Source organism: Rhincodon typus, chromosome 1 (assembly GCF_021869965.1).
Source record: "Rhincodon typus isolate 14 chromosome 1, sRhiTyp1.1, whole genome shotgun sequence".
Classification (NCBI taxonomy): Eukaryota; Metazoa; Chordata; class Chondrichthyes; order Orectolobiformes; family Rhincodontidae; genus Rhincodon; species Rhincodon typus.
The window spans coordinates 157430112-157446946 of NC_063332.1; positions in this window are offsets into that span (position 1 = coordinate 157430112).

Sequence of the window (16835 nt, forward strand, 5' to 3'; positions counted from 1 at the left end):
CATTTGTGACAACTCCAGTAGGACAGGGGGTTGGTTTCCATCATAATACCCCAGCGAGTCAGGACAAGGTTTGAGAGCTTGTGGCTGGGACTTTGGAACACAAACAATGCACGTTTGGGTGCAGAGCTGGTAAGCATTAATGGGATAAAAGGAAATATCAGGTTTGGTACCATCAAAAATAATATGGCATTAGAAATTGAAAATATTGCAGGTGGCGAGAGAGAAGGAACAAGAATGTAAATAAAATCTTCAGCTTGAAGAAAGAACAAGAAAGAAAAATAATATAAGCTTAGAGTGATGAAGTTTCTTGAAAGGCAATCAAATGTTAAAGCAGCTTCTGATGGGGAAAATCCTAATTATAATCTATAGTCTAGGATGAATATGTTTAAGTTTGTAGGTGCTCCAAAATTTAAGGAAAAGGATAGAAAGACATTGTTTTGCTAATTTCTCATATGACATGAACAGATGAATAGACAGAAGGAAAACCAGATATTAAGCTACACTGGGACCAGTGTTCTGGTGCATCATATTACCAGGGAAGTAGCGAGGGCATTAACCTAAATAGAGAGAGCGCTGCGGTTGTTGACTTGCTCACCGAGCTGTTAAATTTGTTTGCAAACGTTTCGATACCATGCGAGGTAACATCATCAGTGCGCCTCCGGTGAAATGTCAGTGTTCTGTCCCACTTGCTATTTATGATAAAAAGCAAGTGGGACAGAACACTAATGCTTCACCGGAGGCGCACTGATGATGTTACCTAGCATGGTGATAAAACATTTGAGAGCGAACGTACCAGCTCAGCAAGCAAGTCAACAACCGCGTCAACAACCAAAGCTACAAATCTTCTCAAAAACTTTGAGGGAGAATACTCTTGAGAGGGGATTCTTAGGCTTACAGAGCTAACATATATGTCAGCATTAGAGGATAGCTATAATGTTAATGATACCTGAAGTGAGACAGGAAGGAATAAAAGGTGAGAATATAACAAGAGCAGAAAACAGGTCAAAGGGGCAAAAACGGTTAGGCAAATTTGGCAGCTCTTCACCTGAATACATGTAGTATTCAGAACAAAATAAATGAACTGATAGCATAACTACAAGGTAATGGATATGATATTGTCACCATATCACCGTAAGGGGACAAAGCTGAGAAATAAATGTGTGCAGTTTTGCTCTCCTTACTTGAGAAAGGATGTACTGGCACTGGAGGGGGTGCAAAGGAGGTTCACTAGGTTGATTCCGGAGTTGAGGGGGTTGGTTTCTGAGGAGAGACTGAGTAGATTGGGATTATATTCATTGGAATTCAGAAGATTGAGGGGGGATCTTATAGAAACATATAAAATTATGAAGGGAATAGATAAGATAGAAGTAGAGAGGATGTTTCCACTGGCAGGTGATGCTAGGACAAGAGGGCATAGCCTCAAGATTAAAGGGAGCAGATTTAGGACTGAATTGAGCAGGAACTTCTTCACCCAGAGGGTTGTTAATCTATGGAATTCCTTGCCCAGTGAAGTAGTTGATGCTACTTCAGTAAACATTTTTAAAGATAAGGTAGATATTTTTTTGAACAATAAAGGAATTAAGGGTTACGGTGAGAACGCGGGTAAGTGGATCTGAGTCCACGAAAGGATCAGCCATGATCTTGTTGAATGGCGGAGCAGGCTCAAAGGGCCAGACGGCCTACTCCTGCTCCTAGTCTCTCCTCATAAGCCAACCCCCTCAACTCCAGAATCAAGCTAGTGAACCTCCTTTGCACCCCCTCCAGTGCCAGTACATCCTTTCTTATATTCTTAAATCATCAGTGTAGGTGAATTTTCAAAAGGACAGGCAGGAAGGGAAGGGTTGTGGAGTAGCTTTATTATTACTAGATAGAATAAGTATGTAGTAAGGAATGATCTTGGATTCAGAGATATGGAATCCAGATTGGTACGGGTAAAAAATAACAAGAGAAAGGAGAAATTGGTGAGAATAATCTACAGATCCCCTAAAAGGAACAATGCTATAGGACACTGAATAAGAAAGGAGATAAGAGATAATAAGGACGTGTAAAAATGACAAAGCATTAATCAACAATAGATTATTTTATTCTACTTGTAAATTAGGAAAATTAATTCACTTCAGATTTGGCCACGATGGAGAAGAATATGTTATGGATTCAACCAGGGATCAGACTAATGTTGATCTGTAAATGTGCAATGAGGCAGATTTAATGAATAAACTTGACTATCTCTTGAGGAAACAGTGACCATAACATGATAACATTTTAGTTATCATAACATGATAACTCAGTTTGGGAGTGAGGAACTTGGATCTGAAAATGAAGAGGGGTCCAAATCCAAAACATCAGCTTTCCTGCTCCTCTGATGCTGCCAGGCCTGCTGTATTCAACCAGCTTCACACCTTGTTATCTCAGACTCCAGCATCGGCAGTTCCTACTATCTCTTTGGGACTGAAATAACTGTTCTAAACTTAAATAGAGGTAAATGCAAAGGGCTGAGGACAGGGTTGGTTAAAGTGGACAGAGAAAGGAGTTCAGCAGCAAATATGGCTGATGAACAATGGCAGACATTTAAGAAAGTGTTTCATCAATCACAACAAAATTATATCTAGCATTCAGGAAGAAGGATCCTTGAAAGATGATAAACCAAACAGAGTTAACCAAAGAAGCTAAGGACTGCAGCAAATTGAAAGGAAAAAAAACAATGTCACAAATATTAGTGGTAAATCAGAAGCTTAGGAAAGTTTTATAAAGCAACAATAGATGACCAAAATTACAACAAAGAGAGATAAAATAAACATAGCAAGTAATATAAAAAAGAGTATTAAGAGCTATTTTGAATATACAAAAACAGATAAAATAACCAAAGTGAACATATTCCCCTTGGAGAATGAGGCTTGGAAAATATGAAGAGGAAATCAAGAAATAAATTGAATAAATTTGCATCAGTCTTCATGATATTAATAACATTTCAGAAATGCTAAGTAACCAAGGGTCAAAAGAGAAGGGAGGAAATAAATGCAATCTCTATCACAAGAGAAACAGTATCTGGGAAACCAAAGAGGCTATTGTAAAAGTAAAATACTGCAGATTTTTGTAAGCTGAAACAAACACAGCAAATGTTGTAGAAACTCAGCAGGTCTGGCAGCGTCCATGCAAATAGAAATAGAGTGAAAGGTTTGAGTCTGACTCTTCTTCAGAACTGAAAAGACTTGGAAAATAGTAGTTGTTACACTTCTACTAGAAGAGAAGGAGCAACAGAGAAACAGATGGTGTGGATATTCAGTGCAAATTACAAATGGGTTGCTAAATATGGTGAAAGGGAAACAGAGGTAGAATGTGTGTAAATTAAAGGCAATGAAAGGGAGAAATTAGGTCCTCTCTGGTGACAGGAAAATAAACAAGACACAACACAATGAGGTTGGGTTTGGGGGGAAGGAATGTAAGAAAAATGGAGAACAGACATCATACAGTCATAGAGTCATGCAGCATGTAAACAGACCCTTCGGTCAACTCATCCATCGCATCCTGGTTTCCTAAACCGAACTAGCCCCATTTGCCTGCATTTGGCCCATATCGCTCTAAACTTTTCTATTTATGCACCTGTCCAAATGTCTACTTCCTCTGTCAGTTCATTCCATATAAGCACCAACCTCAGTGTGAGAAAGTTGTCCCCTAGGTCTCTTTTAAATCTTTTCCCTCTCACCTTAAATGCATACCCTCTAGTTTTCGACTTCTCTATCCTGGGGAAAATTACCTTTGCTAGTCACCTTACCTCATGATTTTATAATCCTCTATACGGCCACCCTTCAGCCTCCTATGCTCCAGGGAAAGAAGTCCCAGCCTATCCAACCTCTCCTTATAACTCAAATCCTCCAGTCTCAGTAGCATTCTTGTAAATCTTTTCTGCACACTTTCCAGTTTAATAAGATCCTTCTCTTAGCAGTGCACCAAATGTGGCCACACTAATGTCATGTGCACCAATAGCATGACATCCCAACTCCTGTACTCAATGCTCTGACTGAAGTCTTTTTCACCATCCTGTCTACCTGCAATGCTACTTTCAAGGAACTATGTATCTGCAACACTAGGTCTCTCTATTCAACAACACTCCCCAAGGCCCTGTCATTATCTGAGTAAATCCTGACCTAAATTAAACTCCGTCTGCCATTCCTTGCTCCACCCTCCCAGTTGGTCAAGATCCCATTGTACTCTTAGATAACTTTCTTCACTGTCCACTATACCATCAATTTTGGTGCAACTTACTAACTATGCCTCCTATATTCTCATCCAAATCATTTATACAAATGATGAACAACGGTGGACCTAGCACTGAACCTTGCAGGCATGTAAATTTCTTCTGTCCAAGGAGATGTGAATACATAGATAATACATTAATAACCTGTGAGCATAGTTCAGTGAGACTACTCAACAGTGGACAATTTGCAGTATGTTCTGCAAATGAAAAACTACTAATGGTGAGGATGGGAGGCAGTGGCAGTTTCCAGTTTGCAGGCCAAACCAAACAATGCCAGACAGCATCTGAGGACATGTATGGAAGGTACCCAGTGTATGACCCTGATTCATTTTAAGGAGCTGGTTCGCTATTTGGTGATTGTTGCAAACCACTGGGACATTGAGGTAACGAAGCGGAAGTCCAACGTACACTGAGTAGAACGATCTCAACAGGTCTAAGTTTACGTGATGCACGACAGTCCTCTCTGTGCAATGAGCTGTCAAGACAAGTAGATATTTCATTACTGCATGCAGATGAAACATCCATTGATAAGAACAGTGTCTTATGATCCCTTTCTCTACTGCCTCACACAAGATGAGCTGTAGACAATGTTATTGGAGTCAGAGGACGAAGACATCTCACAGCCTGCGCTGGTACCTCTTTGATTAGCAGCAATCGTGCAGAAACCTGAACCATAATGCATCCACAACTGTTGTTAGCGAGAGCAGCACATGGTGAAGCATACAGTGGAATTCACAGCAGGAGTTATCAAGGAAAACAAAATTGATGGAGGTTAGTTAACCCTTGGAAGATGGTGGGGGGCAAGCACATCCCAATTTGGCAGGGTAGAAATGCAGAGCTTGGAGAGTCATAAAGTATGCATTCTGCTTCAAGAATCAGCATGATCCATGTGCCCAAATATTGGAGTTATCTGAAGAGGAGAAAGAGTGATTGAATGAGAAAAGAGGGATACATTCATTTCCTATTCTCCACAGTACTGCATTGCTTGGACCATGACTGTGCAATTTGAAGTAAACAGGAACTGCTCCAGGAAATAGTGGCCTACAACATCTTCTGGGAGGTGTGTGTGTGTGTGTGTGCGCGTGTGCACCAAGCTTTTAACTGGGATCATTCAAAGCCAAATAGCAAAATGTATGCCAAGCCGGTGAATTTTTATGCTACAGATTTTTACCGCACTGAATGAGGCCTATCAGCACATCCCACTCATCTTGGTTTTCTGAAAGGACTGCGCTCTTCATCCATTTCCTCTGCTGCTGGAGAGAATATTCTTTTGTCCTCTATGAATATGTTAATGCATTGTTTTTTTGAGTTGCACTCAATGTTTTTCAATAAAAATAGTATCCTCTTGGATCTACTTTGTTCTGTACACATATATAAATCATCTTTGCTATCCTTGTCATTCATACTTATTTTTCAATACAGGAAGAATATAATTTCATGCAGGTGTACTTTGTCAGATGGTGAAGCAAAAAGAAACAGGAAGGAGACAAAAAAGAAAGCAGATTCTCTAAAGAAAAGGGAAACCAGCTCAAAACATTTGAATTGTTTTTAAATAGAGCACATTCTTTGTTAGTATAGTTTGGAAATATTGCTTAGATTGATTATATCAGCATTTTTGTAAGTTGCTTTGCTGTAATCATCAGTGCATCCTTTTTTTTACGTGTTGCTCAAATGTGTTGTCTCCTGTTTGCAAAATGAATTTTGCTGCTATTTTCTGTTTTCTTACCCTCTGCTACTTCCTTCAACATAGTTGCAAATTTTAAAATCTGTTTAAATGCCCAATCACAGAATGAGAAAAAAATCACACTGAGTCATTGGTTCAGAAAAAAAAGCATTGCAGCAAAGCGAAGCTCAAGTGTTATGGGATGTGTACTGACATTATGAGGAGGTGACATATGATAAATAATAATGCAAAAGTCAAAGGGGAATTAAACACTCAAGCAATAACACTAAAAGCTTGACACAGTACCTTGTAATTCATTGTTTTTCAAAAGTAGGTACAAGTACCAAAATAGCTTATTAAATAAAGGGCATAATATTTAACCATATAGGTGAGTCTCTGACTAAATAATTTCGCAATGGCAAGCTATTGCTTGAGTCTGAAGTCTCAAATTAATTTGACACTGATGAATTCTCAGTGAGAGTTTTGTTTATCAGTAAATCAATCCTTTTAAGTGCTTAAAATTTTTTATGACTAGAAAAGGCCATTAGACCAATACTGCTATCCTTTACAGGCTCCTTCGATTTGTATTCTCATCATATCTGCTAATTCATTTGTTCTCCAGCGGTCTAATTACATGTTGATCTTATTTATGGTCCTAGAAATTGTTATCCTGCTAAGTTTTACAGTGGCCAGCAAAGTGGAGAAGATAATATTGTGTTTACTTAATGCCAAGCATCTACAAGTTGTTAAAATTACTGTGAAGGTGTTGAGGATATAATTTATTCTCTTTCAGGATCTGGGTATCACTGGCAGTCAGGTATAATTCCTCATTTCTGTACAACGGATTGCCTTGCTCAGTCACTATAGTAGGCAATTAACAATCAGCCTTGTTGATGTGGGATGCGAGTTTGATATGGCCCAGACTAGGTAAGGATGATCATTTCCTTCCCAATTCTCATAATAATTTCACAGTTTTGTGATTATTTGTATTTGTTTTATTTCTGAAATTTTAAAAATTAATTTAAATTCTCCTTGTAAAGTTTGTACATTTCTGAAAAAAAAAATTTACTTGTGGGATGTGGACTCCATTGGCTAGTCCAGTATTTATTGCCTATCTCTAATTTCCCTCAACGGTGGCAGTAAGCTGCTTTCTAGTCCTGTTGCAGACCTTGTCATTTGGGTATGCCCACAGTGCTGCTAGGGATGGTGCTCCATGATTTTGACCCAGTGACATTGAAGGACATCAGTACTTTTTCCAGTCAGGATGGTATGTGATATTAAGGAAAACTTGTTGGTCATGATGTTAGCATGCAATCGCTTCCTCACATCATTTAGGTGCCAGTGGTCATGAGTTTGGAGATTCTGTTGAAGGCATCTCGAGAGAACTCTGGCAGCAAGTCCATTCACATAAGCATTAAACTACCACATTCGGTCTTCTTACATTGTACATGAGATCCACCCTTAATCTTGATATCAATCTGAGACAGATTCTTGCTTGTTGGGATTCAGGTTATTCCAGCACGTTTATGCTGTCAGAAAATTCATTGAATCAGTCATGGAATGTGGGCATCACTGAATTAGACTAGCATTTATTGTCCTTAATTGTCCTCAAAACATATAGATGATTTGGAGTTGGGGACCACGTGTAGGGTGTCAAAGTTTACAGATGACACTAAGATGAGTGGCAAAGCAAAGTGTGCAGAGGATTGTGAAACTTTGCAGAGGAACATAATACATTGAGTGAGTGGGCAAAGGTCTGGCAGATGGAATACAATGTAAATAAATGTGAAGTCATACATTTTGGTAGGAGTAATAGGAAAAAGGATTATTACTTGAATGGTAAAAAGTTGCAGCATGCTGCTATGCAGAGGGACCTGGGTGTCCTTGTGCATGAATCACAGAAGGTAGGTCTGCAGGTACAACAAGTAATTAAGAAGGCAAATGGAATTTTGTCCTTCATTGCTAAAGGGATTGAAATTAAAAGCAGAGAGGTTATGTTGCAGCTGTACAAGGTGCTGGTGAGGCCACACCTGGAGTACTGTGTGCAGTTTTGGTCTCTTTACTTGGGAAAGGATGTACTGGCACTGGAGGGGGTGCAAAGGAGGTTCACTAGGTTGATTCCGGAGTTGACGGGGTTGGCTTATGAGGAGAGACTGACTAGATTGGGATTATATTCATTGGAATTCAGAAGATTGAGGGGGGATCTTATAAAAACATATAAAATTATGAAGGGAACAGATAAGATAGAAGTAGAGAGGATGTTTCCACTGGCAGGTGAAGCTAGGACAAGAGGGCATAGGCTCAGGATTAGAGGGAGCAGATTTAGGACTGAACTGAGAAGGAATTTCTTCACCCAGACGGTTGTTAATCTATGGAATTCCTTGCCCAGTGAAGTAGTTGAAGCTACTTCAGTAAATGTTTTTAAAAAAAAGGTAGATTTTTTTTGAACAATAGAGGAATTAAGGGAAACAGTGAGAACGCGGGTAAGTGGATCTGAGTCCACGAAAGGATCAGCCATGATCTTATTGAATGGCGGAGCAGGCTCAAAGGGCCAGACGGCCTACTCCTGCTCCTAGTTCTTATGTCCTTGCGTTCTTATGTTCAAAAAGGTGGTAGCAAGCAGGTATCTTGACACCCACAGCACTATTCAGAAGGGAGGTCCAAGATTTTGACCCAGCGGCAGAATGAATCACAAGGAAACAGTGTTGTTCCCATGGATCTGTTGTTCTTTTCTTGCTAAGTAGGGAGAGTTTGGAAGATGCTATCAAAGGGGATGGGATTACTGATGCTGCTCTTCAGGTGCTTAGTAAAGAATGGTGAGCAAGAGCAGAGAAGGGATATTAGAAAAGTCAGCTGACATCACTGAGAAAACCATTCCCCATTATTTAACACATTGCAAATCCCTCAGGTTCTTTGATGGCTTTCCATGTGACTTGCCTCTTGAAGTTTACTGTGACCGTTAAGGTACAGGCATACTACAGGTCTTCTAAAAATGTGCTCTCCCATGCTTTTGCAACACACAGATCATACCTGACAAAAAGACCAGGCTGAGTTCCTAGTGCAACAACAACTTATAAGGTGCCTTTAATAAAATGAAAAATTCCAATGTGCTTCACAGGTCCCTTAAAATAAAAAAAAATGACATCAAGCTACATAGAAACACTCAAAAGCTAGCGCACAGAGGCAATAGATAATCAGGAAGGCTAATGGAATGTTGGCCTTTGTTTGAAAGTGTTGGATTATAAGAGAAGGGAAGTCTTACTGCAACTGTGCAAAGTGCTGGTCAGACCACATCTGGAGTACTGTGTGCAGTTCTGGTGCCCTACTTTATGTTGCTCCCCATTATGGAGGGATTATCTTACGAGTGAAGGTGAAACAGGTTGAGAGTCTACTCATTGGAGTTTAGAAGAATGAGAGGTGGTTTCATTGAAACACATAGGGTTTTTAAATGCTTGACAGGGTAAATGCTGAGAAGATATTTCCCCTCATGGGACAGTCCAGTACCAGAGGGCAGAGTCTCAAATTAAAGGCGTGCCAATTTAACAGTGAGATGAGGAGGAATTTATTCTGTCAGAGGGTTGTGAGTCTTTGGAAATCCTTATCACATAGAGCTGTGGGGAAAGAGTCTTTGTGCAAATTTAACGCTGAGATCAGTAAATTTTGGATCAGTTGGGGAATCAATGGTTAGGTGGAAAGAGCAGGAAAGTGGACATGAAGAGTGTCTGATCAGCATGAACCTATTGAATGGTGCAGCAGTCTTGAGGGGCCAAACACCTACTTTTGTTCTAATTTCTTCAGCTTTTACGGTAAGAAGGTATTAGACCAAATGACCAAAAGCTTGTACAAAAAGACAGGTTTTAAATGAAGAAAGCAAAGCAAATTCCAGAGCACACCGACTGGGCAACTGAAGACCTGGTCAGCAATGATAGAATGATTAAAATTGGGAAAGCACAAAAAATAGTGCTGATATCTGAAGGTTCATGGTTTTGGGACAGATTAGAAAGATGGTGTGTGATTTGGCCATGAAAGAATCTCCAAGCCAGGATGAAAATTGTAAATTAAAACATTGCTTTATTAAGATCCAGTGTAGGACAGTGAATATAGAGACTGCAAGCAACAGGTCTTACTGCAAGTTCAGACAGTCTAGTGCAATTTGGTTGTAGACAGCCTTTTGAGCAACATTGGTTGCATTAGTACTTACTGAAATATATATTTAAGTTGTTGTGATGCTTTTAAAAACCTTTTATTAAGGTTTGTAAATTATTTAGTACAGCACAATCCAAATAATAATTATTTCTGAGGAAGAGCATTTTGCGATCTGGATGGAGTATAGCTAAGAGAGGTTAGAACAAAAGGAGGAATGACTTCTAGTTTTGTTCCAGTATAAAATGCAACTGAAAATGAGAAACTTTTGGAGAATATCTTTTGTGCTCACCAGCTTAACCTGGTTGCTGATTACAATCAAAGAAGAAACCAAGACAACTATATTACACCCCTTTACAAGTTAACAACTTTTGTTACTGCATGTGCACTGTTATGTGCTAGTGGCTGAGACTAGAGTCTCAGGTGTTCTTGAGTTTCTGAACCATATCAGAACAAATGAAATAATATAGAATTTTTTGTAGCTTTATATTATAACAGGAGAGGAAATTCACCCACTTACGGCAGGAAAATGAAACAAATTTCCAATGCTGGCTTTCTTACCAAAGAGTAGGAATATATTTGCTGGCAATGAGGGGAGAAAATGGCACAGTGATATAGTCATAGACTCACAATCCAGAGACCCAAACTAATGCTTAGGGGGCACATGTCCAAATTCCCATCATGGATGTTTGTAGAATTTAACTTCTGAGTTGATAAATTCTGGAATTGAAAGCTAGCTTGAGTAATAGTAAGCATCAAACAATCATTGAATATTTTAATACCATCTGGCTCACTAATGTCCTTTAGTAAAATAAATATCCCATTCATACTTACTTGGTCTGGCCTGTATGTGATTCCAAACCCACAACAATGTGGTTGACTCTCAACTGCTCTCAAGGACAATTAGGAGTAGCCAATAATCATTGGCCTTGCTATGAAAGCCAACACCCCATGGAAAAAGAAACAAAAATATTTGATTTTCTGGCATTTCTGCCAAGTGCCTAAATCAGTGCTTCAGAAATGCCTGAAATCAAATATTTTTGCATATATTGCTTAGGGATCTAAAGGATTCTTCTGCGAATTTAATTGCAGTTCTTCAACAAATTAAAAATTGGAAGAGTGTATAGTGGGCTATCAATTTGTTGACAAGGGTTTTATACTGTCAGACACTGTCTGAATTCTATGTCAGAAAAACACAATTACAAATGGTTTTTATGCATCACAATTGAGTAGACAAGGGCCTGATATTGTCAAACATATCTTGTAACCTTAACTGACTTTTTTTTGAAATCTTAACCTTGCCACTTCATAATGAATTCATATGTAACTGTTTCAAAACTTTTTGGGAGAAGTTTATGTTTATGAAAGAATAGTGCTTCAAGCAACCCAGATAGATGGTCAATTAAAAAATGCATATGATTTTCTGTATTAAGATTTATGTCTATTATATTTCAATCATCTTATGAGATTATGGGGGCAGGATAATTTTTCATGTTGCTCAAATTATACTCATCTTACCAAATTACCAAACAATGAGAAGTTGTGCTAAAACTTTGCTTTTTTTTTGATAACCACCCCTACTGTCAGAAGGATCTGTCAGTTCAGCACCCCCTCAGGAGCTGAAAGCATATACGCAAATCTGGCTTAAATTTACCAAGTTATAATCACCAGCTTCATCAACGTGAGTAAGGTCTCACTTCCTGACTCCACATGGGAGACTATTAAATCTACCCAAGCGTTTCTGGACTATTCTCGGACAAAAATGTAGGAAATATTAGGAGTCACTTTGCTTGTATTAACATTTGATTTTTATTTTGATACATTATATTTCATAACAATACCAGCAGTTGGGACTGGAATTTTTGTGCTGTCAAGAAACGTTTAGGATTTGAGAATTTCTGTTACCTCTCTCCACTTTACTAATTTTCCTTGCAAGCATTTTTATTTATCAACTCAATGAAAACTGGTGCATAAGGGTTTGAAACAGTTAATACATCATTTCTTGTTCTAAGCACCACTCATTCTATCAATATCATGTGTACTTGGTTCGTGTAAAGAAGGTGCTGGTCGGAGATAGATCAGTGACCACTGAGCTCCTACCAGTCTCTTCAGAAATGATGTGATATTCATCTAATCTGTAAATGGTTACATTCATAGAATAAAATTCCCAGTGTTGATTCATCAAGACTCTTTTAGTTAGACCAGAATGTTGTCTGTCCTCATCCACACTACAGCACATGGGACTTGAAGGAATCCATACACACAACATAATGAGCTGTGGTGTGGTGAGCAGTGGTATGATCACAAAAGAGAACATCAGTAACCAGCACTGTTTCTAACTGTTACCAATTAAGAACAATTGAACTGCATGTCTTCCAGAAGAGAAAAGGCTAAAATATGATGAGCCATTAGACTTCAAGAAGGAACATACTGACATATGATTGCTGATGTCAGTGAACTCCACAAACTTCATTCAACACAGAAGAATATTATAGAGGATGACACAGAAAGCATTTCAGACCTGACAAAAGGAATCTGCAACTCTAAGGCAAAGATACACAATGCATTGTGAAGTATTGATCTGTGAAAGTAGTCCTGAGTCTGGCTTGAGATGATGGAGGTAAACAGGTACCAAGGTTTGGGTTAAATCAAAATCAAAAATTCCCTTGTACGAAGAGGAGCCTTAAACAGACCACAAGGGTAACCAGTTAAAAAGGAATTGAAGCCCTGATCAAACATTGTAGATTTGGGAGCAGGTAACATAAGGATCGGCTAGAAATATGAAACCAAGAGGGCATCAAGAGGAAACCCATATATTCCACAACTGGAGAGTCAGGGAAATCACTAACCAAGCCACTTCAAGGAGATAAACCTTGGAAAATAAAAAAAAAATGTAGTATGTGATTCTTATTTGACAAAACAATTTTTTGGGGAGACCAGTAGGATTCAGTGGGAGTCATAATAATGTTGTAGAAAGTTGGAAAACTGTCATTACAGCCACAAAGGGTAGGTCAGCGTCAATCACAGCACAAAGTATGGGAAAACAATTATTACAGCAGGATAACTATTTTTTAAGATTAAATGTCTATTCACATTAGGGAATCATGACATCAGAAATAATATTGCCAGGAATTTCAGAGGCGGATTAAATAGAAAAACAAATTTGACATCCTGGAGAAAACAATCCTTAAGGTATAGAACTGCTTCCAGACTGAAAGCTAAGACAGAAGCTGAATAAGTAAATACGCTTCTGTATGCAATTGCAAGTACAGCAGGTGATATAATTGTTCAGCAAATAATAAGTAAAACATCTAAAAATTAAAGAACTATTTAAATGCTTTTATAATTATTTCAACCTTAGAACTAATAAAATTCTCAAAAAGGACACAGTTCAATGGAATAATACAACATTTAAATGAACCTATGTTTCATTTGTTTAAAGATCTCTGCAGGCTAGTGGAGAGTTACTATGGTGACTTAAAAGTCAGAATTCATAAGACGTCAGACTGTTGTAGGCATTTACTGTTGAGTCTTTGCCAGATTTTTTTAATAGTTCAAAGGTGACCAAACGCAGAAAGCAGAGGTCCAGAAGCAAAGCAGTTTAATCCTATCTGGAGATCAGATTTGACACAGGTAATCTATGAAATCAATTCTTAAGATACAATATCAAAAAAAACACACCAGATAATTGATGCAGTGAGTAGGACAGAGACCAGACAACAAAAGGTCATGCTGTTGTGTTGATGAAAACACTTCATATAGCTGTTCAAAGTTCAACTATATAGCGGAAGGAGCATTTCACTTAATATTAAAGGTGCACCCTAAGTAACTCTCCACTACAGGCAAAATCAAATACATGCCAAACCTTACATACTTCACAAACAAGAATTCTTTCTCTTGAATAGATCTCAAACTCATTCAAAAAATGCAAGCTGTTAACCAAAATTGTCGATCAAAGCTGGAAGAATTTTTTTTCGGCTGTGTAATATCATGCTGGACAAAAAGCAAAACCTCCTAAGATTAGTTAAATGATATCACACCAAGAAAGAACGAAACACCTGATAATTCAATTATGAAATAGATCAATGTTTTACCAATAATTCAATCATTATGAGAAATGAAAAAAGCCCAGCATATTCAAGATAAAGTAATAGCCTACTTACTTCAACACAGATCTACATGCAGAATTAGAACCAAATTCTGTTGACACACATTGAAGTACAGCATACAAAACCATGGAAGATTCCACGAAGAAGAGACAAAAGAAAACTTGCACGACCCCAAGATACTGCAAAGAAGATGGTTAGTAAGTTTATGGATGACACCAAAATTGTTGGTAGAGTGGACTGTGAAGAAGGTTTCTAGGATAACAACGAGATCTTGATCAGATAGGCCAATGGACTGCGAAGTGGCAGATGAGTTTAATTTAGATAAATATGAGCTGTTGCTTTTTGATAAAGCAAACCAGGCAGGACATAAACAGTTAATGGTAGGGCCGTGGAGAGTTTGTCGAAAAGAAGGACCTAGGCGTTCCTTGAAAGTGACATTGCATGTAGACTTGATGGTAAAAAAATGTGCTTGATATGCTTGCTTTCATTGGTCAGAGCAGTGAGCATAGGGGTTGGGATGTCATTTTGCGACTATACAGGACATTGGTGAGACCATTTTTAGAGTACTGCATACAATACTGGTCACCCTGCTATAGGAAAAACACTATTAAGCTAGAAAGGGTGTGGAAAAATAATTTACAAGCATGAGTTCTAAGGAGAGGCTGGATCCGCAGGGACACATTTCCTTTGTAGCATCAGAGCCTGCGGGTGATCTTATAGAGGTCTATAAAATCATAAGGGCATAGATAAGGTGAACAGTTCTTTTTTTCCCCAGGGTAGGGGATTCCAAAAGTAGAGGGGATAGGTTTAGGGTGAGAGGACAAACATTAAAAGGAACCTGAGGGGCAACTTTTTCATACAGAGGGTAGTGTGTGTATGGAATGAGCTACCAGAGGAAGTGTTAGAGGTGGGTACAATTACAACATTGAAAAGACATTTGGACAAGTACATGAATAGGAAGGGTTTAGAAGGATATGGCCAAATGCAAGTAAACAAGTTTGGGAACATTTTTGGCATGGACAGATTGGACCACAGGGTCTGTTTTAGTATTGTATGACTTGATGACAGTATGACAAGACCTATAGCAATAAAGAACAGATATATGCCAACAAATTTCATCTAAAAAAGTCACAAAAGAATTTAAAGATCTTCCAGTTCAAGATGGAATCATAGATCTTACACCATTGGGAATACAGTCCAAGTCAACTAAACAATAAACTGCCATTCTTCAATATCCAAAAGAAAACTTATTTAAGGGGAATGGTATAATCCAGATCACCTGAATTTGTAAGGTCAAATACATAATGGAGGATTGAGGTCGGTGGGGGTGGATTTGGTGGTGGTTGATAGGATTGTGGTAAATGTAATGATATAAAGTGTGAAGTGTGCATAATCTATGCATCATATCTTTGGTTCTGGTTTTTAAATTAGAGGCAAATAGGTATGACGTAGTGCTGCAAAAATTTTTTTGAAAGGTCAGAGTATCTTTCTGGAACAGTAACCTAAATAAATTAGTTCCAGGAAGATATATGACTGCAGTCAAGTGCCTGAAGTGTTAATAGAAGAAAATGTTTATACTTTTGAGCTCATGATAGGCAGAGGAAACAAAAAAATGCTATTAGTTTTGTTCTGACTTCAGTTCAGAAGAAAACAAGAGTTTAGTTCAAAAAGGAAAAAGTTTTCTTCTTAGTGGAAGTTTTTCTCCAGCTCAGTTCAGTGGAACTGGTCACCACAGCAGATATGTTTTTCTAGCTGCCCACACTTCCCAAACAAGAAAATTGCAGACAGAAGTCTACAAGTTGTTAAAGCTGAATAGTTTTAAGTCATCAGAATTGTGAAAGGTATCAGACTCAGAAAGGAAATGTAAAATGTGTTTATAATTCAAGAAAAATAAACTGGAAGGAGTTGTTTAAGTAGAAACTTAAAGAATTAAGAAAGAAGTATAATTTCTATGGATTCCAGTCTCTGTCACTTTCTCAACTGTCTTCTATATTTTTATTGCTTGGCTTGTTCTTTTTCTAATTTCTTTTTTTTTTTTGTTTAGTAAACTGTTCTGTTTTTAAACGGAGATAACAAGGTGTAGAGCTGGATGAACACAGCAGGCCAAGCAGCATCAGAGGAGCAGGAAGGCTGACGTTTCGGGCCTAGACCCTTCTTCAGAAAAACAAGAGTTTAGTTCAAAAAGGAAAAAGTTTTCTTCTTAGTGGAAGTTTTTCTCCAGTTCAGTTCAGTGGAACTGATCACCACAGCAGATGTTTTTCTAGCTGCCCACACTTCCCAAACAAGAAAATTGCAGACAGAAGTCTACAAGTTGTTTTAAAAGGACATCTGTAATCTTGTGCAAAATGCTTTGGTGACTAAAAAAGGTTAATCAGTCAAGCCATGTTTCATTCTGGAATCTGACTTGTCTAGTATTTACATTAGTTGAGATCAAAAGAACGGTATGAGAAAAAGGATAATGAATGGGGTTTGGGGCAATGTTGCATATGGCTTTGAAAGGGTTAACATGTGATTGAATGCCGTAAATTTTATCCGCTGTAATGAAGTCATGGGGATTTGGTCAGAGTAAAGAAGGAGTTGATAGGGGACAGACTGGATGCTATTTACTCCTAACAGTCCCTGAAGTGATGTATGTCATATTCATGTAATCTGTAAATAGTTTAAT